Source organism: Schistocerca cancellata, chromosome 2, assembly GCF_023864275.1.
Source record: "Schistocerca cancellata isolate TAMUIC-IGC-003103 chromosome 2, iqSchCanc2.1, whole genome shotgun sequence".
Lineage (NCBI taxonomy): Eukaryota > Metazoa > Arthropoda > Insecta > Orthoptera > Acrididae > Schistocerca > Schistocerca cancellata.
Window position 1 is genome coordinate 127,088,785 of NC_064627.1, and position 27,928 is coordinate 127,116,712.

Sequence of the window (27,928 nt, forward strand, 5' to 3'; positions counted from 1 at the left end):
GTGCGCAAGATGTATCCATCACAAACACCCAAGTTGGTGGAACTACAGTGCCCCTCCCTACAGGTCCCCTCCACTGCCAGCACCAGGATGGACCAAAGACACTGCAATATCTGTTCAGGTTTGCCAAAGAATGTTGCACGTGACATCTCTTATAGACCAACCTTACCACTTTCAAGCAACTTCATGCTAAGGCTTGTTATCTAATTAAATACAGTAAGAAGGAATGCATCTCCTCCCTGGGAATGTATGCCTCTTCATCCAAGGTGTAGTCCAAGCTCCATAATCTTCTGGACCACTAAAGATCCACAACTATACCAAGTCTCTTTCTTCAGGATGTTCTCTGTACTGAAGTGTTGGCTCTTGCTGAACACCTTGCGATGGCAGTGGCATACCCTTCCTATGTGACTACCTTCTCTATGCGTACATGATGAATTGAAGACCTTGCCCTCTCCTTCACACCTTGGCATGCTGTATTATCTAATGATCCTTTCACTGACTGTGAATTACTTCAGGCTCTTGCCTCACCTAACAATATAGCCGCGGGTCCTGATTCCATTCACAATCAGATGTTACAACATATGACTGGTACTCTATGACTCTATCTTCTCAGAGTCTCCAACTGCATTTGGCTCAACTGTGTCTTCCCTTTGCAGCGGTTATTATTCCAATGCTTGAACCGATCAGAATCCAATGTCCATCAACAGTTACCAGCTGATTGGCCTCACCAATGTGCTCTGCAAACTGGCTGAAAGGGTGGTTGCCCATCAATTACACTGGGTTCTAAAATGTTGGAGCCTTTTGTCCCACTGTCAGTGTGGTTTCTGGAAGGGACGATCCACAACTGACCTTATGGTTATGTTGGAAACAGAGATCTAACAGTCTTTTTCTGAACACCCAACACCTCATTGCAGTCTTTTTTGACCTACATTAAGCATGTGACATGCAGGTTGTGCATTTTTGTCATTGTACCACAGTCCAGCCTGACCCAGAACTCTACTTGGGTACCCAGCACTTGGATATTGTAGCACAGTCCCAAATATTGGGGCTCCTTTTGACAAAAAGCTGACATGGGTGCTCTCATGTTCATAAACTATGGACTACTTGCATGTGAAATTTTAACACTTTCTGCTCCGTGCCCATGTGCTCTTTGTGCCAGTTGAGCTACTCTCCATTTTATCTGTTGGGTTCTGGTCCAATCCCATTTGGATTTTGGTTGGCAGATTGATGACTCAGCACCGCCTTTAGCTTTGAAATTGTTAAACAGCCCATCCTTCTGGAGTTTGACTGGCATCTGGTGCCTGCAGGCTAGTCCCGTAGACTGTCTCCTGCCAAAGTGAGGATCTTCCCTCATCAGTTCTGACAGAATCAAATCTTGCTTACCTATGCAATCACCATTTGTCAGTTTCCTGATCATCCAACATATCCTATTCTTTCTCCATGCAAGGGGCACTGACCCCCTGACACCCACCCGCATGTGAGATTTCCAGCCCTGTGCCACCACCTCCATCTATCCTCTTTAGAAAGTATGTCTCCTGCCAGTCAGGAACACCATTCATTGCGAGGAACATGTAGTGTTTTGAGGAGGATCTGATGGCCATTGACATAGCCCTTTGTTTCATTAAACATTTGATCTCATTTTAAGCTGTAGGTACTCATTAAGCAGTCTCCAGGCCATTTACGGACTTAGCTAATCAAAGCTCATAGCAAACTGACCATGGTTTTATTTTACATGATGAGCCACTCCCACGTTATGGCTGTGGAGCCTTCCTGACAACCATTCGTATCTTAATGGAACCCCCCCCCCCCCCCCACCTTCTGGCTGTCTGTGCTAAACAAGGTCTTCCCAGTTCTTTGCCTCGGTTATTGTTGGATCAATATAACTCGTTCTCTGTGACTGGCTTTTATTCTCAGATATAAGATTTCAAACTCCTGAGGACCCTGGATAGAGACCTGTACCATTGTCAGGATAATAAAGCATGGAGTGTGGAGCAGGCCGGTCACCACACTGGGCACTAATGATACAACATTAGTGAAGCAAGAATTGTATTACTTTAAATTTTACAGTTGTTTATTCTTCTCTATGGCAGTGTCCAGGCCAGTGACAATGCTGCGCATTGTCTTGCGATGTGCTGACTCTCTCTCAGAAATATTCAGAGGATGTCGCTCCAGCAGCATCTACTCACATATACATGATATCAGGTGGGTGACAGATCTTGCTGGTGGCAGGCATAACCTGTACAGCAGGCGTCACAATCCAGGAAAGTGTCTGCATGTTGTAAAATTTGAAATTTTCCCTGTGAATCAACTGTTCAAAAAGATTTCGGGCTCACAGCCAGTCGTCGTAAACTTCATTGCACGATATTTTGGCTGGACAACTGCCAGCCATCTTCAGGTGAGCCGGACAAGGACTGACGAAGACGTTCTCTGCTCTGTCTTATATAGTGCGCTGATAGTACTGCTACGCATGCGTTGCAGTCATGGAGACAGAAGGGAATATTTTGAACAGGCTGACGGTGTTGCCATGGGCAGCCCTCTGTCTCCTCTGGTGGCTAACCTTTTTATGGAGGATTTTGAGGAGATAGCACTTGAATCCGGTTTGTAAACCAACTGTTTTTTTGGAGATACATCGATGATACTTTCATAGTGTGGCCCCACGGAGAAGAAAAGTGAATGGAGTTTTTTCGTCATCTTAACTCCATCCATCAGAATATCCGATTTACTATGGAACTAGAGAAAGATGGCTGTCGTCCATTCCTGGATGTTTTGGTTTAACGGAAGATTGACAGCACGGTGGGACATTCTGTCTATCATAATCCCACTCAAACTGATTTGTATTTGCATTCTTCAAGCTGCCATCACCCATCACAGACCACGAGTGTACTTAAAACCCTTGTGCACAGGGCACATATGGTGTCGGATGCAAAGAATTTGCCTAAGGAACTTGCACATTTGAGGATGGTGTTCAGAGACAATGGGTACTCGAAACAGAAAATTAACAGGGCCTTCTCAACTAGAGCCAGGAACCGGAAAGTTCATCAAGAGGAGAACGTGCCAGCCAAGTCCCTAGCATTTCTTCCCTTCGTTGGAAATATCTCCTTGAAGAGGGTGAGAATTCTTAATAATTTTCATGTGAAAGTGGTTTTTCGTCCGCCTTGTGAGATTTCAGATTTGCTGGGATCGGTGAAGGATGATTTGTTTCTGCAGAAGGCAGGAATTTACAAAATACCGTGTCAATGCGGTATGGCCTATATAGGACAGACAAAGTGTACAGTGGAAGAGCGTTTTACAGAACATCAACATTGCACTCGCCTACTGCAACCCAGTAAGTATGCAGTCACAGAACATTGTATTTCTAATGGACATTCAATGGAGTACAACAAAACTTCGATTTTGGCCACAGCAACAACTTTTTGGAACTCCATTGTGAAAGAATCCGCTGAAATACGCATTGTGGGAAATCTAAAGAACCGTGACAGTGCTTACCAATTGAATAACGCATAGAATCCCATCATCTCCAAAATTTGCTCGAGACGAAGATGCCAGAAGACTTTGACAGTTGCGGCCAGCGACAATACCAATGGCAGCTGAGTATTACAGTTCCACCAGCGAGGGCACTGTTGCTGGGCGGAGTGGCCCTTCTGTCTCCGCGACTGCAATGCACGCGTGGCAGTGCTATCAGCACACTATATAAGACGAAGCGGAGAACTTCATCAGTCCTCGTTCGGCTCACCTGAAGATGGCTGGCAGTTGTCCAGCTGAAATATCGTGCAATGAAGTTTACTATGATCGGCTGCAAGCCCGAAATCTTTTTGAACATGCCTGCAAATTATTAGACCACATTTGTGGACTTTGAAGGTACATGCTCAGGTTATCTCTCAGCAGCTCTGCACAATGTGAATATGAACAAGAGCATAACCCTTCCACCAAGGAAGGACAGGGGTGTTGATGACTGCCTACAGGTATAGCATATCAGTCAAGTAGCAGTTTTGAAGGTGGAACTCATCTTGGCGAATGGTAGCAGCACATTACGTGGGTCAGTCCATACCAAGAGGTCCAAGAAAAAAATAATTGGTGGCTTGACCCTCTCAAAAAAATTTTATATTTGCTGGGTGAATTCCCCAATGTTTAGTAGCCACAAAAATATTTTTTTTTAAATTTATTGTTTATTATTTTGAAATGGTGGTCATATTTGTTCCAGGCTGCATGTGTTTTTTTGTATTTGCAAGCATCTACACTTTTTACAGTTATTCAGTAGTGGAGTGTCCTAAGCCTTTCAGATAAAATGTATTTAGTTTATCACACTATGGGCTACAAATTAACATCATTGTCACTTAGCTGAATGTATTCTTTAATATATTTTTAATATTTAAAGTTATCAGCCGCAAATTAAAGTTTTGAACAATAATTTTCCAAAGAAAGATTAATTTCTCAGTTTTAATATTTTTCCTGCTATTACACTGTGTAGTCTTGTTACTTTTTATAGAGTACCAATGGTGAGCAGCTTACACTAAAAAATACACTATTTTAAAAAAATTGATTTTTTTATTTTTCCATTTTATGGCCTGCAATATCTTTGTTGGGGGACCAGATAAAAATCTGAAAATTTCACTGTTAATAGACCTTTATGATATCAAACTTCAGTATGAATTTCAACTTTGAGATTCAATTGGAAGTTATGGAAAAAAGATTACAAAAATGAGTCAAAAATACATTTTTTAACATCTGCGATATCTAGGCGTATGGAATAAAATGTATCAGTTACAGTATATAATTTAATCATATCTATGATTACTTACTTTTTTATTGAAAATAAGCCTACCAATTACATTATATTTTTCTCTTGTTGTTTGTTTTTAGTACGTCTCTCATTGAAAATTTAAGAAATTTATTCACTCAGTTTGGGTGTTAGATTATAAGTTCACCCAGTCACAGTTGTAAATTCCATGGGAGACAGCTTCCTTAGTACATTTTTAAGTGGCATTCAAACTTGATCCTTCTCAATTTTTTTAAAAAGATGTCCTTGGTCCTGGAGGTTGTTAAAATAACAACATGTACATCTTGGTTTTGACAGTCAATATTATCAAATTAGCCAATCCACCACTGTTCATCATAAACACAAGCCACTATGTCTTTATTTTGAAGAACCAGTTGTACAAGTTGTCCACACTCATGAAGTTCACTATCAGGCGAAGTTGATGTGATCTTACACTTCAGTAAGTTGTGTGAATGGGATACAAAACAATGAAAAGATTGAGTGCCTTTAATCTTCTTACGAGTGTTGTACCTTTCCTTCAAGACACTGTCATAGACTTCTTGTATCCCTCACATTGTACAAAACATAGGTAATTCCTTTTTTTTTTACAGAATTCAAACATTTCTTGAGGTGTTACGTTATGATTGTCATTGGTCTGCTGCAGACTTGCTTTTGTGACAGCTCGCTTTGTTGTACTCACGACACCATCACAACCATTCTTCCCATGGCATGAAGCGAAAAACTGCCATTCTACATCAAACCCAAAATCTTCTTTATGAAAGGAGATGTTAATAATTTTTTTGTTTGTTTTTATATTGACTTTTTGCCTCATCCGAAAAGTAAATCAATTTTTTTATGTAAGGGTGGTGCTGTTTAATGTAGTTTGTTAATTTTATTTGAAAAATGTGCACTGCTGTAGTGTTGCGTTCAAGGTCTTCATTTATGACACAAAAGCTGTGGCTCATTAGTTTATCTTCATCTTTATAGTAGAATACGAATGGATGAACTGTGGCCTGTTTGTTTACCCGGTGGTGCCCTTGTACTTCATCTTGAACAACAAAGGAATAATTTTCTGAAAAGTCAGCAAGAACTAAGCATTCATCAGCTGCCTAGGTTTGCTTTTTGTCTTTCAAAAATTTACTTTGAACTTTTGCAATAAAATGATACATTTTCAGATTTTCAAGGATAGCCACCAACACTTCAAAAAACTCTTCTCGTGGTTTTATGACTGTCACCTTTTCAGTTCTGTATGTGTCACCCATTGTTTATATTTTATATTGTCAGACATCAAATCCTCTTCTTCAGATTCTTCAAACATGTCAAGTAAAGCTTGTTTGCCTGGACAATCTTCACATTTTCCCTTGATCATACAATAGTAACTGTCAATATTGCATACCATATCTTCCAAAAGGTCTTTATTGTCAACTATAAGATTGGCCCCATCTATCATCAACTTTACATTCTGATGATAAAAACAAACACAAACATTATGGGTGCCAGATGCCCCTGCAACAATACACCATCTTGGTCTCAAATCGCTAAACTTTGATCTTCCAATTTTAATCTCAGGGTTTTCTTTTTTATATTTGGTGACTAGTTCATTTAAATTACACAATATTAACCTTTTTTTGTCTTTGAATCTTAGAACCATTTTCTTTCACAGAAAAACAGTCTTTTTTGCCAGACATCAAACGGCTGTTATTGTCATCGTCATAATACTTAATAACGTTATTGATTGTGTTTTCATCTACCAAATTAGATGCACTTTTCTTTTGTAATGCTGGTAAAATCCCCTGTTCTTTTACTAATTGCCTTGTTAACTTAACAAGGTGTTCTGACACATTAAATTCATCACTAACTTTTGCTCGACTCCAAGAATTCGGCAGTAAACTGATAATCTTAATTTTATCCCCTTTGTTTGAAATGCTGCATTTAGTTTTTAGTTTTTTTATCAAATCATCATATTCGGTTGGTGAAGTTTTAGAACTTCCATCTGTTTTAGTACAAATTGTATTTTGAAATGAAACTTCCAAATTCTTTTTGACTTTAGCTGCCACTTTCTCAGTTTTTGTATTCAAGGCACTTGGTCTCTTGTTTTGACTTAGTTTTCTAATTTTACTAGCGTGCGATACACCCAGGATTTCACAAGGTGTATCTACTTTTTTGGTGGTTGCTGATAAGTCACAAAATTCTGTATCTGAGGTATCACTATCCTTTCTCTTGTGAATTACAAATATCTTAGAATAACATTTTGGACACAATGATTTTCCTGGTATGAGATTGACAAAAGGGCTTTTATTTTTAGAATAATGATCAAATGTTATTTCTCGCAGATCTTTTGTCAAAAGGGTCTGTGCAACACTGATCAAAAAGGTGATGAAATTTTTTAAGTATTTCATTTCATGGTACTTGCATGTTGATTTGACCTCTGGGCCGACTCGTAAGTAAAACAACACTTTTTCTTCTTCACTGTAATCTTCGATTAAAATAATGTCTTTATGATAAACTCCATACACACTTTTATGACATGCTTCATTAATAATAACACCAACAGAACACTGAGACAGCATTTTTCAACTGCACACTTCAAGAACTTCTAGCTAAATAAGTGTGAGTAGACAATTGTTGTTGTAAGAGGGAAGACAACAATCAGACTTGTATAGGCTTGCAGATTCAATTGTTAGCCTGCTGAAATAATTACCACAGCATTGTTTCAACAAATAATAATTAGTGAGTATAATGCGGTGTGTTACATTATGCAATTGGTATACTTTATTTGGTTAGCCTACCAGATATCACAGATGTTAAAAAATGTATTTTTGAGTCGTGTTTGTAATCTTTTTTCCATAACTTCCAATTGAATCTCAAAGTTGAAATTTATATTGAAGTTGAATATCATAAAGGTCTCTTAACTGTGAAATTTTCAGATTTTTATTTGGTCCCCCAACAAAGATATTGCAGGCCACAAAATGGAAAAGTTTAAAAAAATCAATTTTTTAAAATAGTGTATTTTTTTAAGTGTAAGCTGCTCGCCATTGATATTCTCTAAAAAGTAACTATACTATACAATGTAATGGCAGAAGAAATATTAAAGCAGAGAAATTAATCTTTCTTTGGAAAACCACTGTTCAAAAATTGAGTTTTGTTTAATTTGTGGCTGATAACTTTGAACTATTAAAATATATTAAAGAATACATTCAGCTAACTGATAATGATGTTAATTTGTAGCCCAGAGTGTGTTGAACTAAATGCATTTTATCTGAAAGGCGTAGGACAAGCCACTACTGAATAACTGTAAAAAATGTAGATACTTGCAAATACGAAAAAACTCATGCGGCCTGGAACAAATATGGCCACCATTTCAAAATAATAAACAATAAATTTAAAAAAAAATATTTTTGTGACTACTAAACATTGGTTCAAGGTGTGGGTAACGTATGAGTGGCCAAGTAAGTGGTCCCGACAGTCAGGATACCAGTTACTTTGGAATAAGGCTAGGCATGTCGGACATATTTTGAGTCGTGGTCACCTTTGTGCTCATACGGCAAAGACTACCAAATCCACCGGTTAGTCCCTCAACCGTTAGGGGTAAAACTCAATGGGACTCGGGGCAAGTAAGGCTAGCAACCTGCTTCCCTAGTACTTTAAATATGATGCTGGCAACAATCAGAGCAAAATGCCTCGGACCTTTGGAGGTGACGGAGTCCCACCTCTAACTGACAAACCAGGGACTCCTAAGATACGACTTGGCAAACAAATGGTAATGAGATGGGGAGCTGTTAATATCAATGGGGGCTACTCTGGGAAGAAGGTAGAGCTGGCAGAGGCTGCAAGTAAGATGGGGCTGGACGTTTTAGCTGTTAGTGACATTCAGGTAAGGGGTGAGAAAGAAGAGGAAGTGGGAGAATACAAGGTCTACCTGTCAGGAGTCAAAGCAGGAGTAGCACAATGGGGTGTAGGGCATTACATCAGGAAAGAAATGGAACCCAGCGTAGTTGCAATAAGGTATGTAAACGAACGACTGATGTGGATAGATTTGACAGTGTCTAGCAAGAAAATTAGGATTGTGTCAGTATATTCGCATTGTGAAGGGACAGATCAAGATAAAATGGATAGTTTTTATGAGGCACTCAGTGATGTAGTTGTTAGAGTAAAGGCCAAGGACAGTGTTCTGCTCATGGGTGATTTTAACGCCAGGATTGGAAATCGAACAGAAGGGTATGAAAAGGTTATGGGTAAATTTGGAGAGGATATGGAGGCCAACAGGAACGGGAAACAACTCTTGGATTTCTGTGCCAGTATGGGCTTAGTAATCACAAATTCCTTTTTTAAACATAAAAACATTCACCATTATGCTTGGGAAGGCAGGGGAACCAGATCTGTCATTGACTATATAATAACAGATCAGGAATTCAGGAAGGCTGTGAGGGACACACGTGTATTCAGGGGATTCTTTGATGACTCTGATCATTATTTAATCTGCAGTGAAATTGGGATTGTGAGGCCGAAAGTGCAGGAGGTCAGGTCCATATGTAGGAGGATAAGAGTGGAGAAACTTCAGGATAAGGAAATCAGGCACAAGTACGTAACAGTGATCTCAGAAAGGTACCAGTTAGTTGAATGTAGTCGATTACAGTCATTGGAAAAGGAATGGACAAGGTACAGGGGCACAGTACTAGAAGTGGCTAAAGAATGTCTTGGAACAGTAGTGTGTAAAGGTAGGATGAAACAAACAGCTTGGCGGAATGACACAGTCAAGGCAGCCTGTAAAAGGAGAAAGAAGGCATATCAAAAATGGCTACATACTAGAATTCAGGTAGACAGAGAAAGTTATGTTGAAGAAAGAAACAAAGCCAAACAAATAATTGCAGCATTCAAGAAGAAATCTTGGGAAGGCTTTGGGAACAGGTTGGAGACTATGGGTCAAGTTGCTGGAAAACCATTCTGGAGTGTAATTAGCAGTCTTCGAAAGGGAGGTAAGAAGGAAATGACAAGTATTTTGGACAGGTCAGGAAAACTGCTGGTGAATCCTGTGGATTCCTTGGGCAGATGGAGGGAATATTTAGAAGATTTGCTCAATGTAGGTGAAAATACGATCAGATTTCGAGGTACAATGGGATAGGAATGATGATGGAAATAGGATCACATTTGAGGAAGTGGAGAAAATAGTCAATAGATTGCAGTGCAATAAAGCAGCTGGGGTGGATGAAATTAAGTTGGAACTCATCAAATACCTGGGCCTGGCCTGGGAGTTGAGACAGGTTCCATCAGACTGGACGAAAGCAGTAATCACACCAATCTTTAAACATGGAAACAGAAAAGATTGTAACAACTACAGAGGTATCTCTTTAATCAGCATTGTGGGTAAAATCTTCTCAGGTATTGTTGAAAGGAAAGTGCGAGTATTAGTTGAGGACCAATTGGATGAAAATCAGTGTGGGTTTAGGCCTCTTAGAGGTTGTTAGGACCAGATCTTTAGCTTATGCCAAATAATGGAGAAGTGTTACGAGTGGAACAGGGAATTGTATCTATGCTTTATAGATCTAGAAAAGGCATATGACCCAGTTCCTAGGAGGAAGTTATTGTCTGTTCTACGAGATTATGGAATAGGAGGCAAACTTTTGCAAGCAATTAAAGGTCTTTACATTGATAGTCTGGCAGCAGTTAGAGTTGATGGTAAATTGAGTTCATGGTTCAGAGTAGTTTCAGGGGTAAGACAAGGCTGCAACCTGTCTCCACTGTTGTTCATATTATTTATGGATCATATGTTGAAAACAATAAACTGGCTGGGTGAGATTAAGATATGTGAACACAAAATAAGCAGTCTTGTATATGCGGATGACTTAGTTGTGATGGCAGATTCGATTGAAAGTTTGCAAAGTAATATTTCAGAGCTAGATCAGAAATGTAAGGACTATGGTATGAAGATTAGCATCTCCAAAACGAAAGTAATGTCAGTGGGAAAGAGAGATAAACGGATTGAGTGCCAAATAGGAGGAACAAAGTTAGAACAGGTGGACGGTTTCAAGTACTTAGGATGCATATTCTCACAGGATGGCAACATAGTGAGAGAACTGGAAGCGAGGTGTAGCAAAGCTAATGCAGTGAGCGCTCAGCTACGATCTACTTTCTTTTGCAAGAAGGAAGTCAGTACCAAGACTAAGTTATCTGTGCACCATTGAATCTTTTGATCAACTTTGTTGTATGGGAGCGAAAGCTGGGTGGATTCAGGTTACCTTATCAACAAGGTTGAGGTTATGGATATGAAAGTAGCTAGGATGATTGCAGGTACTAGTAGATGGGAATAATGGCAGGAGGGTGTCCACAATGAGGAAATCAAAGAAAAACTGGGAATGAACTCTATAGATGTAGCAGTCAGGGCGAACAGGCTTAGATGATGGGGTCATGTTTCACGCATGGGAGAAGCAAGGTTACCCAAGAGACCCATGGGTTCGGCAGTAGAGGGTAGGAGGAGTCAGGGTAGACCAAGGAGAAGGTACCTGGATTCGGTTAAGAATGATTTTGAAGTAATAGGCTTAATATCAGAAGAGGCACCAATGTTAGCACTGAATAGGGGATCATGGAGGAATTTTATAAGGGTGACTATGCTCCAGACTGAACGCTGAAAGGCATAATCAGTCTTAAATGATGATGATACTAAACATTGGGGAATTCACCCAGCAAATATAAAAATTTCTGAGATGGTCAGGCAACCAGTGCTGGAGCACTTGGTATTGACTGGTCCATATGTTTCGCCTCATAGGAGGTGTTGTTGTGGTCTTCAGTCCTGAGACTAGTTTGATGCAGCTCTCCACGCTACTCTATCCTGTGCAAGCTTCTTCATCTCCCAGTACCTACTGCAACCTACATCCTTTTGTATCCATTTAGTGTATTCATCTCTTGGTCTCCATCTACGATTTTTACCCTCCATGCTGCCCTCCAATACCAAATTGGTGATCCCTTGATGCCTCAGAACATGTCCGACCAACCAATCCCTTCTTCAAGTTGTGCCACAGGCTTCTCTTCTCCCCAATCCTATTCAATACCTCCTCATTAGTTATATGATCTACGCATGTAATCTTCAGCATTCTTCTTCTGTAGCACCACATTTCGAAAGCTTCTATTCTCTTCTTGTCCAAACTAGTTATCGTCCATGTTTCACTTCCATACATAGCTACACTCCATACAAATACTTTGACTTCCTGACACTTAAATCTATACTTGATGTTAACAAATTTCTCTTCTTCAGAAACACTTTCCTTGGCATTGCCAGTCTACATTTTATATCCTCTCTACTTCGACCATCATCAGTTATTTTGCTCCCCAAATAGCAAAACTCCTTTACTACTTTAAGTGTCTCATTTCCTAATCTAATTCCCTCAGCATCACCTGACTTAATTCGACTACATTCCATTATCCTCATTTTGCTTTTGTTGATGTTCATCTTATATCCTCCTTTCAAGACAGTATCCATTCCGTTCAACTGCTCTTCCAAGTCCTTTGCTGTCTCTGACAGAATTACGATGTCATCGGTGAACCTCAAAGTTTTTATTTCTTCTCCATGGATTTTAATACCTACTCCAAATTTTTCTTTTGTTTTCTTCACTGCTTCCTCAATATACAGATTGAATAACATCGGGGGAGAGACTACAACCCTGTCTCGCTCCCTTCCCAGCCACTGCTTCCTTTTCATGTCCCTCGACTCTTATAACCGCCATCTGCTTTCTGTACAAATTGTAAATAGCCTTTCACTCCCTGTATTTTACCCCTGCCACCTTCAGAATTTGAAAGAGAGTATTCCAGTCAACATTGTCAAAAGCTTTCTCTAAGTCTACAAATGCTAGAAACATAGGTTTGCCTTGCCTTAATCTAGCTTCTAAGATAAGTCGTAGGGTCAGTATTGGAGGTATAGGAGGTATATCACAATGTTAATCCTGTGGATACTTGGAGCTGGAGAATTTATTATTGTTCATATGAGAAAGTGGTGTTATGCCTGGCTAGTGATGACCAAATGTGGCCTACTTTTCCGAGCCCATTGGCAGCCTTTGCCACCACACTGTTTTGCAAGAATGGCTTTAAGGGGTTCAGCAGGATAGGTGTCCCTGTGAAACTTTTACTCTCACTTGAGAAATCAATAAGTGCTGTCACAGTGACACTATGTCTTCTCCTTGCCGAGGCCTCTCGCTCATTTGTGCGAATTAGGTGGTATATTCCGGGTTTGCTCTGCTATTCACAATGCCAGCTTTCTTTCTGTTCACCATTCTGATTGTGGCACAAGGTACTGGCTGGCTCGTCTTGGTGTGGTTCTGGCTGGAGAGAACTTCGAGAATAGTTAGCATTTGCCTGTAATACATTCCTGCTGTGTATGACTACCTTCAGTGTGGATGGTGTTGGGGGTGTCTCCTGCCACAGGTGGTCCAAGGGGCCCCTCAGCTCTGCCTCATTTGTTTGCTACTTCTGTCATCCCTCCTGTCCCCTGTTTTAATTGATTTTATGCAGTTTGCCTCTTTTTATGGTGCACAATGTTGTCCAGTGTAGGGTTAGCCCTTGATTGATTAGTGGATGCTATCCTCCTCTTTAACACTTTGCCTATGTTGGATGCGAGTGTGGTATGGTTGTTGGCACTCCTGCCCTTTCGCATGCAGATACCTGGGGGTCACTCATGTGCGGCCTTAACTGTTTTTCTCATCTTGTTTCCTATTGATGGTCCAACTGATCACCATTACATCTTTAGTCTTTTCCCTTTTACTGTTCTGGATCCCTTAACTAGAAGGCATTCTTTACAATGTAGATATATTCACCCTTAATCAGGTTGATGGGGGTCAGTTGCGGTTGGAGTTTCTCTCACCGTGGCTGAGCCCTGGGAGACAACTCATTTGTTCTAATCTACATACTGATCCAATCCATACACTTTCACTTCTCCATAAACTATTTTTCAGCTCTAACAACAGTACTGTCTTCAGTGCCTCACTTTTACTATTCATAATTACTTTCCTCATACCTGCACATTCCTGGTGGATGTCACTACTGTGGGACCATTGCCTTCACTATTTAGTCCCTTACCTCAGTCAACCATCCAGCATATGTGACTCAACTCACAGAAAGCGAACAACTGTATGGATATTCAGCAGGACAGAGCAACGGCACACAACTATCTTGACAATCTTCTCACGGGTGCGTGAAGTGTTTGGTGAGGAGAGGAGAATAAGCAGAGGCTGTGCAATGTCCTCCCCACTTTGATTGCCTGACTTCTCTCCCTCTGATTTTTGTGTGTGGGATGAATTGAAGGGTCAGGTGTACTCAAGTAATGCGCTCACTGAAAGACCTACAGCAGAATGTTGAAAACATTGCTGCTGCTTTTCCTCAGGCAGAGCTGCCAATCATCTCACAGTTTGATAACTTGCACACTATGCAGCATAGATGTCAACAGTACCCATTTTGAGCATTTTCTATGATAGTTGTTAACAAAGGTCAATTTAACCTCCATCTTATTGTAAATATTTTCTGAGTTGATTTTATTTTGCTCATATTGTAGAAATAGTTTTATGCAGATTTAACTGGAAAAGCATTGTGTGTGGACACTTACTTTCATTATCTGCCAGATAGTAGTGACCAAGGATGCCGAGAGTAGTTGATGTCCAGAATTAAATTATTTTCTGCAATCAGATTCGTGGTAGGGATTGAAGGACATAGTACAACAGCTATTCACAATATGTTTTGAACCAAACATCCTGCAGTGACATAGCTGTGAAGCCATAGTCAATGGTTTATCTGACCATGATGGCCAAATTAAAAAATGAAAAAACACTGATCAGCTAAGTACGGATAATAGAAGTATGGTATCTAAGAACCATAAACAATGACTTGATCGTGTTTAGTGAAATTATAGGAAGAATGTTTGAGAGAAACTTATAAGTTAGAAAGTGTCAATGGTTCTTGTTTTCCCCTAAAACAAACTAGTTCAAAACTGAACAGATGCAAGGATAAGGGAGAGAATTAGACTTAAAGTATCTTGTAATTAAAGTAATTACAAGGACAAACTGTGTTCAAGATTTGAAACTACTTTATCACCTGAAAATAATCCAGTATGTCAACAAGGAAGCAAAAGTCAATGTATTATGCTCAAAAAATAAAAAAAAATAAGCCAACAACTATTTTAAACACAATTAAACAAGAAAGAAACAAAACTGGTGACCCAAATGAAGTGTAGTCCCCAAAAGTGGTGCGAATCATTGGGCACCAAATTCTGTGATTACTTCCTCACAGTGACAGCAAAACCACAATCTAGTAAAAAACAGTCAAATACAGGTGCATTGGATTAACATGAACAGACAACACATACCACGAACAGATGTTAGTTTCAAAAATACAATCCCTAACGGGAACTCATCAGGTCATTACAATGTAGTAAGTCTGCTGGCTGTGATGTTTCTTAATCAATCGATAACACAGGGCATATTGCCTGACAGGCTTTAATATGTGTAGAAACATCCAGCTAGAAAATTGAAGATAAGCAGACCATCTAATTACTGGCGTAGATCACTCCTTCCAGTGTTTTCAAGAAGGTTTGAGAAAGTAACCTATGGAAGAATTGTGACTCTCTTAAATGAGCAGAACATCTTAACTACCTCTCAGTTCGGCTTTCGTAAAGCATTCTCCTCAGAGGAAGCCATAAAAACCTCACAAATGCAGTTCTTGCAGAGCTAAATGAGAAAAATTATACTGCTGGTATATTGTGTCACCATGTACAAATCTTGGAGCAGTCTGTTCCAACACTGCCAAAAGAACTAATTGGAGATTGGAAAAAATACATACCCACGCAACAGCGGGTACTCAGCTAGCTCTTAATAAAGCCTCCTTTGTCATTGCAGTTGATTATGTAAGCACAATCATTTTGTGCTTTGATATCTGTTTGCACTAAATTTTGTGGGAAATATTTTGTACTTTTAATTAAAAAAAGAATGTCTATTGAAGTTACGTGAACTGATGTGCAAATGAGACATCTAACATGTCAGAAAACAGTAACTACATGGCAGTATAACTTGTACTCTGAAGGTGTCAACATGTATACCACAATGGTGTTTTGGGTACTCAGAATTTGAAACTTTGTGATGAAGCTTGTGCTGCTAGTTATTGTGACTGTACTTTCTGGATATGTAATTGCATGATATATATAGTAAACTGCATCTTCTCTGGTATGGAAATAGTGTCATATTTGCTTAAAGTGGTTTCTGGTTTTGTATTTGTGTAATTTGGATATATTTGTACATAAAATTATCTCAGTATGCTTATTCTGAGGCCTGATTATGGCCATCTTTGACTGAAATTGATAACCTGATTATTTGTGGTCCATGACTGGATTTATAGTAAAATAAATGAAATTAAGAATTTCACAAAGCCACTTACACTGTTTCCAGGTGTATTTAAATTTCATAGTATTCAAAATTGATCTCCACATGGCTTACTACCTTTTACCTTCTCAATATTTATTTTTTAATTACATCCATTTTTCCCCTTTGTGGCAACAACAATTTGACCTGCAAGTGCACACACTATGGAACTACTTAGGCTAGGCAAGCACGAACAATTTTTCGATCAGCTGATCACAAAATTGTTTTGCTAGGACAGAGATGTTATGTGGAAGTAGGCACATGGCCAATTGAAAAATTGGCCAAAAAAGAAATTTGTAGCAAGTCACAAAATTATTGACCAAGGGAAATGATTCATACAGCATATTTCATGCTGCGATGCACATTTGTTCATTTTCACTTGGCCAGTTCGTATCATGTTGTATAAATGGAAAATGTAAGTATAAATAATGAGGAATTAATTTCTTTTGTTGAGTGTTTGCACTGTATGACAAGAAATTAACAATAATTATAGTGATCAACAAGTGAAAGAGAAACTGTGGTTTGAAATATGCGAAAGTTTAATATGAAATGGACAGAGCTAATCTCTACACACACACACACACACACACACACACACACACACACATTTTGCAAACAAGGATGTATATTTTTACTAAACATTCCAGCAATATTATTGAATGAAATGTATGTACTGAATTGTTTGACAAATCACTTTATTGTATAATTGGGTACACACAATGTTTAAGTATGGTTCTTTTAAATTTAAATATTTCAGAATGTTAGTTCTTAAAACATTAATTCAAAAGTGTGTATATGTTATCATATTGCCAAGGAACAGATCCTGCTGCTGAAGTAGAATATTCTGAAAAGTATTTACAATTATCTAGAGGTACTTGTGAAGTATGTTCATTTGTTGCAGAAATGTCCAAGAAATAGTTCTCTGCAGGAATATTGTCCTTGTCTTCTATGTGTTTACCATCATGTTGTCTCACAGAGTTGTGAAGCATACAACAGACTTTTATAATGGTTTCAAAAAACTCGAGATTTGTGTCAAGGGGTCGGTGTAGTATTCTCCACTTATTTGTGAGAATGCCAAAAGCACACACTACCATTATGCGAGTTGCACATAGTCTGTAATTGAAAATTCGTTTCAGATGTGTCAAATTTCTTTTAGCACAAGATTTTAACGCATGTTCTGATAGATTAAATGCCTCATCATCAACAAAAGAGCATATCACATTGAAGTTCCTGGTTCTGTCAGGAAGGTTTAAATTGTTATTTGACAGTTGTTTCCAAAAATTCATATTTTTAAATATTATGAAATCACTGCAACTACTGTATGCCCCTACGTTGACCATTGAAAAACTATAATCACTGTCCACAATCGCCATTAGTGCCATTTAACAATATTGCTTATAATTGTAGTACAATGGCCCTGCTTTGTTTGCTTTCTTTAATCATATGTGCTGTCCATATCTAGTTCCTAGGCAGTTTGGGAAATTAGTAAATTCATAAAATCTATTTGCTATATTCATCCAATCTTCAGTAGTCTTTTCTTGCGTATAAATAGGGTGGTGGCATTTCCATAACTCATCTCATGTATCTCTTACTATCTCTCTGTGTGTCTTAGCTACAAGTAAATATTCAAAGTATAATGACTGGAATCTGTTCCCTGTAGCCAAATAGCTGTGAACAAATTAATATATCTACATAGTAATTGCCACATATGTCAAAATTTTTTATAATTGAAGACTGTATTGATTCTGTGTATTCCAGTAAAGAAAATTCAGAGTTGGTGGCAAAATTTAAGGAAATGTTTCAAGAAGGAATACAATGGCCAGAGGGACCTAAAATCTGGACAAGCTTCAAAAAAATGCAAGAAATATGAATACTTCGATCAGCTGCTGTTCCTTTTGTCATCCTTGAATGAAAGGCAAACTAACAGCATTGTTCCAGAAGATCATAAAACCCTGGTGGAACCACCAGTTTGCTGCCCTACTGCTATTTTACAATCTCCAGAGGAACCTTCTGGTACACAAAACAGTGATGCAGTTCCATGATCAGAGCCATCAACAGCACCAGTTCTTGTGGCCGCCATCAGTGCCCAGGAAAAAGGTGAAAAGTAGTTACGAAGAACGCCTACTACAGATTCTAGACAATAAAAAATGAGGAAGTAGTTGATGAGGACACGCATTTTAGGCTGTCTTTAACACCTTCATTATAAAGGCTTAATCTAGCAGAAAAAAGTGAAATTCCTGCTGGCAATTGCTGATACGGAACAATCGAGTGGATTTCCATCATCAGCTGAAGAAGAATGCCTATTGAGGTCCATGTGTTTGAATTTGGAAGAACTGTTTTTCATTCTGGACAATTTTTACCTGTTGATTTTCATTTGTAGGTATGGATTTATCTGTTCCTATGAATATGGAAGACTTGAAGCAGGATTTGTCAACTGCAGTACGGAATACAAATTTTACAGTTGTCGCCCCCCCCCCCCCCCCCCCGCACCCCCACCCCCCACCCCTGCAACCTCCCTTCAGTAGCACTAGTACTACTGTGTTATTTTTCACTTGATACTAGTACTGTCGAAGGCAAAAAGACCGACATACTTGATACTAGTACTGTCGAAGGCAAAAAGACCGACATACAAAAAATTTGTAGCCCTTATTTCAGTTGACCTATGTTGGTCAAATGAAGAATAGGATTCTTGTGCTAGCAAAGACGAAAAGATACTATTAGTATCAAAGATGAAAAAAAAAGTTGTATCCCTTACTTCAGTTGGCCCATATAGATCAACTAAAGTGTGGGATACAAATTTTATGTATGTGTTTTATTTTGTTTCTTTGCCTTCACATAGTTCAACTGAGGTACAGGATGCCAATGTTAAGTATATTTATTTTTTTGTCTTTGCTAACATTAGTATCCTATTCTTCAGTTGACCTTTGTAGGCCAGCTGAAGTGTGGGATACAAATTTTATGTATGTGGGTCTTTCTGCGTTTGCTAGCACTAGTACCAACTGAATAATTCGTCTGTTCAGCTGTATAGGTCAGCTGAAGTATGGGGATAGAAATTTTACATTGTTTTTGCCTTCACTAGTAGTAGCAGAGGCGAAAAAATCAACACCTTTAAAATTTGTATCTCATACCTCAGTTGACCTTTGTAAGTCAACTGAAGAATAGGATAATGATAGTAGCAAAGGCAAAAAAGTCAGCATACGTTAAATTTATATCCCATACTGCAGTTAATCTAAACAGATCAACTGAAGTTCAGGATATAACTCGTATATGTCAACCGAGGTATTCCATACTAACGTTACTTGTGTCCCTTTTTTTCTTTCCTTTTTTGCATTAATATCCCATTCTTCAGTTGGGCTGAGTAGGTCAACTGAAGAATGGGGTACTATGATTGAAAAGAAGCAATATACTTAACATTACATTCGAAATACGATGTACGTGATATATGTCTACCATCTATTTTCTCTGACCTGCATTCCTTTATTTCTCAACATTTGTCTTTGCTGTTAAATCTGTGCAGTACATCATCTCAGGTAGCTTCTGATGTCATTGGTCAAATCTGATAGATTGTATCCCATTCTTTAGTAATCCCAACATTTGTGTCAACTTTTAAATAAACAAAATCAAATTTTCAAATATACACTGTTTTATTCAAGTGTATTTTCCTTATAGTAACTAAAAGCCTTTCAGTATGTGAAATACTGTCACGAACAACATTCTGCTACATAATACAAAGCTTCCAACCTTTACAGTTTAACCATAAAATTTACAGAAATTGCAGCATTTTACTGTTTTACGGGCAGGTGGTGTCATTTTACAACTTTGTGGATAAAAAAAATTAACATTCAATAATCACTCCACTTCTGTACAGTCGATTGTTTGCACGGGTCAAAGGCAAGTCTACAATAGTCAATAACTTATTCTTTGATATGATTGGTACTTTTAACCATGTGATGTTTGTGTTGTCATTGGAATTGAATTTAAAGCCAGGACAACAGTTCTTCCATGTGAATCTTGTGTGTCGACAGGCTCTGCTCCACAATACTTAGTTTTGTTCTGTTCGCTTGTTGTGATTTAACCCGTATTCTCTGACCACGTGTGGACTAATTACATTCATTCCACCAGTGTGTGTGTGTGTGTGTTTTTTACCATGTCCATATTCTTCGTTCACGAGGTTGGTGTCATGTTCATTTAATGGTTTAAGACTTTGTGTGCTTTGACGTGTTTCAATGAAGTGTATGACTGCCTTGACTGTTTGTTATAATTTTATGTGACATTCGGTGATTGAGGTTCCTTTTGATGCTTCACTACATATTGAGAAATTTGTTCTTGGACATTTTCATATGCTGTATTCCTACTGCAGGATTTGTGAATAAACCCAACAAGAAGCAGTACTTCCAGACATTTAAAGGATCATATTCCTCCCCCCATGAACCATGGACCTTGCCGTTGGTGGGGAGGTTTGTGTGCCTCAGCGATACAGACAGCCGTACCATAGGTGCAACCACAACGGAGGGGTATCTGTTGAGAGGCCAGACAAACGTGTGGTTCCTGAAGAGGGGCAGCAGCCTTTTCAGTAGTTGCAGGGGCAACAGTCTGGATGATTGACTGATCTGGCCTTGTAACAATAACCAAAACGGCCTTGCTGTGCTGGTACTGCGAACAGCTGAAAGCAAGGGGAAACTATGGCCGTAATTTTTCCCGAGGGCATGCAGCTTTACTGTTTGATTAAATGATGATGGCATCCTCTTGGGTAAAATATTCCGGAGGTAAAATAGTTCCCCATTCGGATCTCCGGGCGGGGACTACTCAAGAGGATGTTATCAAGAGAAAGAAAACTGGTGTTATATGGATCGGAGCATGGAATGTCAGATCCCTTAATCGGGCAGGTAGGTTGTTGTTGTTGTTGTTGTGGTCTTCAGTCCTGAGACTGGTTTGATGCAGCTCTCCATGCTACTCTATCCTGTGCAAGCTTCTTCATCTCCCAGTACCTACTGCAACCTACATCCTTCTGAATCTGCTTAATGTATTCATCTCTTGGTCTCCCCCTACGATTTTTACCCTCCACGCTGCCCTCCAATACTAAATTGGTGATCCCTTGATGCCTCAGAACATGTCCTACCAACCGATCCCTTCTTCTGGTCAAGTTGTGCCACAAACCTCTCTTCTCCCCAATCCTATTCAATACTTCCTCATTAGTTATGTGATCTACCCATCTAATCTTCAACATTCTTCTGTAGCACCACATTTCGAAAGCTTCTATTCTCTTCTTGTCCAAACTATTTACCGTCCATGTTTCACTTCCATACAAGGCTACACTCCATACAAATACTTTCAGAAATGACTTCCTGACACTTAAATCTATACTCGATGTTAACAAATTTCTCTTCTTCAGAAACGCTTTCCTTGCCATTGCCAGTCTACATTTTATATCCTCTCTACTTCGACCATCATCAGTTATTTTGCTCCCCAAATAGCAAAACTCCTTTACTACTTTAAGTGTCTCATTTCCTAATCTAATACCCTCAACATCACCCGACTTAATTCGACTACATTCCATTATCCTCGTTTTGCTTTTGTTGATGTTCATCTTATATCCTCCCTTCAAGACACCATCCATTCCATTCAACTGCTCTCCCAAGTCCTTTGCTGTCTCTGACAGAATTACAATGTCTTCGGCGAACCTCAAAGTTTTTATTTCTTCTCCATGGATTTTAATACCTACTCCGAATTTTTCTTTCGTTTCCTTTACTGCTTGCTCAATATACAGATTGAATAACATCGGGGAGAGGCTACAACCCTGTCTTACTCCCTTCCCAACGACTGCTTCCCTTTCATGCCTCTCGACTCTTATATCCGCCATCTGCTTTCTGTACAAATTGTAAATAGCCTTTCGCTCCCAGTATTTTACCCCTGCCACCTTAAGAATTTGAAAGAGAGTATTCCAGTCAACATTGTCAAAAGCTTTCTCTAAGTCTACAAATGCTAGAAACGTAGGTTTGCCTTTCCTTAATCTTTCTTCTACGATAAGTCGTAAGGTCAGTATTGCCTCACGTGTTCCAACATTTCTACGGAATCCAAACTGATCTTCCCCGAGGTCGGCTTCTACTAGTTTTTCCATTCGTCTGTAAAGAATTCGTGTTAGTATTTTGCAGCTGTGGCTTATTAAACTGATTGTTCGGTAATTTTCACATCTGTCAACACCTCATTTCTTTGGGATTGGAATAATTATATTCTTCTTGAAGTCTGAGGGTATTTCGCCTGTCTCATACATCTTGCTCACCAGATGGTAGAGTTTTGTCAGGACTGGCTCTCCCAAGGCCGTCAGTATTTCCAATGGAATGTTGTCTACTCCAGGGGCCTTGTTTCGACTCAGGTCTTTCAGTGCTCTGTCAAACACTTCACGCAGTATCGTATCTCCTATTTCATTTTCATCTACATCCTCTTCCATAATATTGGCCTCAAGTACATTGCCCTTGTATAGACCCTCTATATACTCCTTCCACCTTTCTGCTTTCCCTTCTTTGCTTAGAACTGGGTTTCCATCTGAGCTCTTGATGTTCATACAAGTGGTTCTTTTATCTCGAAAGGTCTCTTTAATTTTCCTGTAGGCAGTATCGATCTTACCCCTAGTGAGATAAGCCTCTACATCCTTACATTTGTTCTCTAGCCATCCCTGCTTAGCCATTTTGCACTTCCTGTCGATCTCATTTTTGAGACGTTTGTATTCCTTTTTTCCTGCTTCATTTACTGCATTATTATATTTTCTCCTTTCATCAATTAAATTCAATATTTCTTCTATTACCCAAGGATTTCTACTAGCCCTCTTCTTTTTACCTACTTGATCCTCTGCTGCCTTCACTACTTCATCCCTCAAAGCTACCCATTCTTCTTCTACGGTATTTCTTTCCCCCATTCCTGTCAATTGTTCCCTTATGCTCTCCCTGAAACTCTCTACAACCTCTGGTTCTTTCAGTTTATCCAGGTCCCATCTCCTTAAATTCCCACCTTTTTGCAGTTTCTTCAGTTTTGATCTACAGGTCATAACCAATAGATTGTGGTCAGAGTCCACATCTGCCCCGGGAAATGTCTTACAATTTAAAACCTGGTTTCTAAATCTCTGTCTTACCATTATATAATCTATCTGATACCTTTTAGTATCTCCAGGATTCTTCCATGTATACAACCTTCTATCATGATTCTTAAACCAAGTGTTAGCTACGATTAAGTTGTGCTCTGTGCAAAATTCTACCAGGCGGCTTCCTCTTTCATTTCTTACCCCCAATCCGTATTCACCTACTACGTTTCCTTCTCTCCCTTTTCCTACACTCGAATTCCAGTCACCCATGACTATTAAATTTTCGTGTCCCTTCACTATCTGAATAATTTCTTTTATTTCATCATACATTCCTTCAATTCCTTCGTCATCTGCAGAGCTAGTTGGCATATAAACTTGTACTACTGTAGTAGGTGTGGGCTTCGTATCTATCTTGGCCACAATAATGCGTTCACTATGCTGTTTGTAGTACCTTACCCGCATTCCTATTTTCCTATTCATTATTAAACCTACTCCTGCATTACCCCTATTTGACTTTGTGTCTATAACCCTGTAGTCACCTGACCAGAAGTCTTGTTCCTCCTGCCACCGAACTTCACTAATTCCCACTATATCTAACTTTAACCTATCCATTTCCCTTTTTAAATTTTCTAACGTACCTGCCCGATTAAGGGATCTGACATCCCACGCTCCGATCCGTAGAACGCCAGTTTTCTTTTTCCTGATAATGACATCCTCTTGAGTAGTCCCCGCCCGGAGATCCGAATGGGGGACTATTTTACCTCCGGAATATTTTACCCAAGAGGACGCCATCATCATTTAATCATACAGTAAAGCTGCATGCCCTCGGGAAAAATTACGGCCATAGTTTCCCCTTGCTTTCAGCCGTTCGCAGTACCAGCACAGCAGGGCCGTTTTGGTTATTGTTACAAGGCCAGATCAGTCAATCATCCAAACTGTTGCCCTTGCAACTACTGAAAAGGCTGCTGCCCCTCTTCAGGAACCACATGTTTGTCTGGCCTCTCAGCAGATACCCCTCCGTTGTGGTTGTACCTACGGTACGGCTATCTGTATCACTGAGGCACGCAAGCCTCCCCACCAACGGCAAGGTCCATGGTTCATGGGGGGAAGCAGGTAGGTTAGAAAATTTAAAAAGGGAAATGGCTAGGTTAAAGTTAGATATAGTGGGAATTAGTGAAGTTCGGTGGCAGGAGGAACAAGACTTCTGGTCAGGTGACTACAGGGTTATAAACACAAAATCAAATAGGGGTAAGCAGGAGTAGGTTTAATAATGAGTAGGAAAATAGGAATGCGGGTAAGCTACTACAGACAGCATAGTGAACGCATTATTGTGGCCATGATAGATACGATGCCCACACCTACTACAGTAGTACAACTTTATATGCCAACTAGCTCTGCAGATGACGAAGAAATTGAAGAAATGTATGATGAAATAAAAGAAATTATTCAGATAGTGAAGGGTGACGAAAATTCAATAGTCATGGGTGACTGGAATTCGGTAGTAGGAAAAGGGAGAGAAGGAAACGTAGTAGGTGAATATGGACTGGGGCTAAGAAATGAAAGAGGAAGCCACCTGGTAGAATTTTGCACAGAGCACAACTTAATCGTAGCTAACACTTGGTTCAAGAATCATAAAAGAAGGCTGTATACATGGAAGAAGCCTGGAGATACTGACAGGTTTCAGATAGATTATATAATGGTAAGACAGAGATTTAGGAACCAGGTTTTAAATTGTAAGACATTTCCAGGGGCAGATGTGGACTCTGACCACAATCTAATGGTTATGAACTGTAGATTAAAACTGAAGAAACTGTAAAAAGGTGGGAATTCAAGGAGATGGGACCTGGATAAATTAAAAGAACCAGAGGTTGTACAGAGTTTCAGCAATTGACAGGAATGGGGGAAAGAAATACAGTAGAAGAAGAATGGATAGCTTTGAGGGATGAAGTAGTGAAGGCAGCAGAGGATCAAGTAGGTAAAAAGAAGAGGGCTAGTAGAAATCCTTGGGTAATAGAAGAAATATTGAATTTAATTGATGAAAGGAGAAAATATAATAATGCAGTAAATGAAGCAGGCAAAAAGGAATACAGACGTCTCAAAAATGAGATCGACAGGAAGTGCAAAATGGCTAAGCAGGGATGGCTAGAGGACAAATGTAACGATGTAGAGGCTTATCTCACTAGGGGTAAGATAGATACTGCCTACAGGAAAATTAAAGAGACCTTTGGAGAAAGGAGAACCACTTGCATGAATATCAAGTGCTTTGATGAAAACCCAGTTCTAAGCAAAGAAGAGAAAGCAGAAAGGTGGAAGGAGTATATAGAGGGTCTATACAAGGGCGATGCACTTGAGGACAATATTATGGAAATGGAAGAGGATGTAGATGAAGATGAAATGGGAGGTACGATACTGCGTGAAGAGTTTGACAGAGCACTGAAAGACCTGAGTCGAAACAAGGCCCCCAGAGCAGACAACATTCCATTGGAACTACTGACGGCCTTGGGAGAGCCAGTCTTGACAAAACTCTACCATCTGGCGAGCAAGATGTATGAAACAGGCGAAATACCCTCAGACTTCAAGAAGAATATAATAATCCCAATCCCAAAGAAAGCAGGCGTTGACAGATGTGAAAATTACCGAACTATCTGTTTAATAAGTCACAGCTGCAAAATACTAACACGAATTCTTTACAGACGAATGGAAAAACTGGTAGAAGCTGACCTCGGGGAAGATCAGTTTGGATTCCGTAGAAATGTTGGAACACGTGAGGCAATACTGACCCTACGACTTATCTTAGAAGCTAGATTAAGGAAAGGCAAACCTACGTTTCTAGCATTTGTAGACTTAGAGAAAGCTTTTGACAATGTTGACTGGAATACTCTCTTTCAAATTCTTAAGGTGGCAGGGGTAAAATACTGGGAGCGAAAGGCTATTTACAATTTGTACAGAAAGCAGATGGCGGATATAAGAGTCGAGAGGCATGAAAGGGAAGCAGTCGTTGGGAAGGGAGTGAGACAGGGATGTAGTCTCTCCCCGATGTTATTCAATCTGTATATTGAACAAGCAGTAAAGGAAACAAAAGAAAAATTCGGAGTAGGTATTAAAATCGATGGAGAAGAAATAAAAACTTTGAGGTTCGCCGATGACATTGTAATTCTGTCAGAGACAGCAAAGGACTTGGAAGAGCAGTTGAACGGAATGGATACTGTCTTGAAATGAGGATATAAGATGAACATCAACAAAAGCAAAACGAGGATAATGGAATGTAGTCGAATTAAGTCGAGTGATGTCGAGGGAATTAGATTAGGAAATGAGACACTTAAAGTAGTAAAGGAGTTTTGCTATTTGGGGAGCAAAATAACTGATGATGGTTGAAGTAGAGAGGATATAAAATGTAGACTGGCAATGGGAAGGAAAGCGTTTCTGAAGAAGAGAAATTTGTTAACATCGAGTATAGATTTAAGTGTCAGGGAGTCATTTCTGAAAGTATTTGTATGGAGTGTAGCCATGTATGGAAGTGAAACATGGACAATTAATAGTTTGGACAAGAAGAGAAAGAAGCTTTCAAAATGTGGTGCTACAGAAGAATGCTGAAGATTAGATGGTTAGATCACATAACTAATGAGGAAGTATTGAATAGGATTGGGGAGAAGAGAAGTTTGTGGCACAACTTGACCAGAAGAAGGGATCGGTTGGTAGGACATGTTCTGAGGCATCAAGGGATCACCAATTTGGTATTGGAGGGCAGCGTGGAGGGTAAAAATCGTAGAGGGAGACCAAGAAATGACTACATTAAGCAGATTCAGAAGGATGTAGGTTGCAGTAGGTACTGGGAGATGAAGAAGCTTGCACAGGATAGAGTAACATGGAGAGCTGCATCAAACCAGTCTCAGGACTGAAGACCATAACAACAATAACAATTCTGGTGATTTTCTGTACAGACTAAAATCAATCAGTAAAGGGAGAAAAATTTGCCTCTTGTATGGTATGTGGGTGTGATATTAGTATTGCACATGGTGGAAGAAACGATGTAAGTAAACATGTGAAGCACAGGAAATGTGTTAGTTATGTTAAATCGAAGGAAGATAGCAAGAAAATCAACACCTTTTTTGCCAAGTCTGTAAATGTTGACAATGACATAATTAGGGCCGAATGTCTGTTTACTTCCCTTTTGGTGGAACACAGTGTGCCCTTAAGTGTGGCTGATCATGTTGGTGCTTTATTTAAGATGATGATTCCCACATCAGATAATGCAAAAAAGACAATACAGAAGGATCCGATTCCACCCATCTGCTTTGACCCATAATGTTCTCAGTATGGTAGAAACAGCTGTTTCCAGCGTTTACAAAATGATGACGATAATGTCGCTACTTACATGCACCAACAAACATAAACAAAAATTAAAATGACACAATATGTCTCACTCCAAAAATAAAATCAAACTAATGGAACAACCACATAAAATTGGGGGTTTAGGGTGGAGAGAGGCTAAGTATACAGCAACAAAAGAACACCGCACCATCCCAAAACAAATAATATACAAAAAAAAATTAAGTTACAGCATTCCTCTATACCAACAAAACCATAGGAATCGGACACTTCCCTTACCTATGTAAGTCAACCACAGTTATTGATACCAAAAAACCAACACCTGTAACTTGGAATTAGTGAGAAACTACTTTTGTACTGCCTGTAAAAACATCAGCAGAA

At 39.3% G+C, this 27,928-nt stretch overlaps 1 protein-coding gene across 5 annotated transcripts in view; it reads left to right on the forward strand.

The window, feature by feature from the left end:
* LOC126144077 (gastrula zinc finger protein XlCGF67.1-like) overlaps positions 1-27,928 on the forward strand; it is a 44,579-nt gene that overhangs the window by 4,338 nt on the left and 12,313 nt on the right. Inside the window, exon 3 of one of the 5 annotated variants that reach the window (XR_007529756.1) lies at positions 17,902-18,183. The exons of the other annotated variants lie outside the window; for them this stretch is intronic. The gene's annotated coding sequence lies outside the window, so the exon portion shown is untranslated. Of the gene's footprint in view, positions 1-17,901; positions 18,184-27,928 lie in introns of those variants that run through there. 5 annotated transcript variants of the gene reach the window in all.